General features: G+C 41.3%; 1 pseudogene; it reads left to right on the top strand.

Annotated features, from left to right (window-relative positions):
* Positions 1-986: 986 nt before the first annotated feature.
* Positions 987-1,082, top strand: LOC140686003 (U6 spliceosomal RNA; annotated as a pseudogene).
* The last annotated feature ends 721 nt before the right edge of the window (positions 1,083-1,803 follow it).

Below are 1,803 nucleotides of genomic sequence, written 5' to 3'. Positions count from 1 at the left end.
GCAAGAGGAAACTGGGACATCTCCTGGGGACACAGATGCTGGCAGCACTCATTTTTGAGGGCACGTTGTACCGTGATGACACTGGGGCTGGCGAGCACCATTTTGGAGACTTCCTCTAGCCTACTAGTGCCAAAGGCTTATCCAGGGCTGATCAGCACCAGTCTCAGGATCCCCCAGGCTGAAAGGCCAGCAGCACAGGGACTTAGCAGGCCAGGCAGCAGCCCCAGACACCCTTGGCCATGAAGCCAGCCTCATTGAGACCTATCCCCACCCACCAGTAGGTTGGAAGCCCTTGCAAAGGCAGTGCCTGGCAGCAAACCAAGCTGAGGGCCAGCATCACCTACCAACTGCCTACAATAGTCAGCCCCATCCCAATAGAAGAGCCCAGCAGCCCATATAGGGTCACCCCCACAGCATGTAGCTCTGGTAACCAGAGAAGAGTACACTGCTGGGCCCTATGGGACATCCCCTACGTAAGGCCACATCTCCAAGATAAGGAAGCATAACTGATGAAGCTAATACAAAGAAATAAACAGAGAACTAGGCAAGATGAGTCAACAGAGTAATATGTTTCAAATGGAGCAACAAGATAAAACTCCAGAAGAAGAACTAAGCAAAGTAGAGATAAGCAATCTACTTGATTAAGAGTTCAAGGTAATGATCATAAAGATGCTTAGTGAACTCAGGAGAAAATGAATGAACATGGTGAGAAGTTTAACAGAGAGTTAGAAAATACAAAGAAGAACTAAACAGAGCTGAAGAATACAATAACTGAAATAAAAATACACTAGAAGGAATCCACAGTAGAACAGATGACACAGAGGAACAGATCAGCAAACCGGAAGACAGAGTAGAGGAAATCACCAAAGCTGAAAAGAAGAAAGAAGTTTAAGACATGAGTATAGTTTAAGAAACCTCTGAGACAACATGAAGCTTTGTAACAGTCACATTATAGGGACTCCCAGTGGAAAAGAAAAAGAAAGGGGCAGATAACATATCTGAAGTAATGACAGTTGAAAAGAAGATTAGCATGGCCCCTGCACAAGGATGACACGCAAATTCATCAAGGGTTCCATTTTCACATGAGATCAAAAACACAAAATGTGAGGAAGGGTAGTAAAAAAAAAAAGTAGACCTTTTAGAATGTGTTTGATCTTAACTGACTACCAGCTAAAAGTAAATAGTTATAGGTCAACATAAACTCCAAAGTAACCACAAATCAAAAACATGCAACAGACACACAAAAACTGGAGAGAGAGGAACATAATAAGCCTACCGTCAAAGAAAATCATCAGACCACAAGGGAGGAAACTAAAAGAAGAAAAGGACAGAGAAGAACTACAGAACAATCAGAAAACAAGTAACAAGATGGCAATAAGTACATACCTACCAATGATCACTTTAAACGTCAATGGACTAAGTGCTCCAATCAAAAGACACGTGCTGCTTAAGAGAAGCTCACTTCGGAGCTAAAGACACACACAGACTGAAAGCAAGGGGGTGGGAAAAGGTATTTCATGCACATGGGAATGACAAGAAAGCAAGGGTAGCAATACTTCTACTAGATCAAATAGACGTTGAAACAAAGTCTACAATAAAGAAGAAAGAAGGGTATTATGTAATAATAAAGGGATCAATACAAGAAGAAGTTGCTACACTAGTTAACGTATTTGCACCTAATACAGGAGCACCTAAATATATAAAGCAAATATTAACAAACATAAAGGGAAATGAAACCATTAAACTCCTAGGAGAGAACATAAGCAGAACATTACTTGACATAAATCATAGTAATAGTTTTTT

The sequence above is a fragment of the Vicugna pacos genome, chromosome 15 (genome assembly GCF_048564905.1).
Source record: "Vicugna pacos chromosome 15, VicPac4, whole genome shotgun sequence".
Taxonomy (NCBI): Eukaryota; Metazoa; Chordata; class Mammalia; order Artiodactyla; family Camelidae; genus Vicugna; species Vicugna pacos.
Note: the sequence above shows the minus strand (reverse complement) of the source record. Positions and strands in the feature narration are given on the sequence as shown.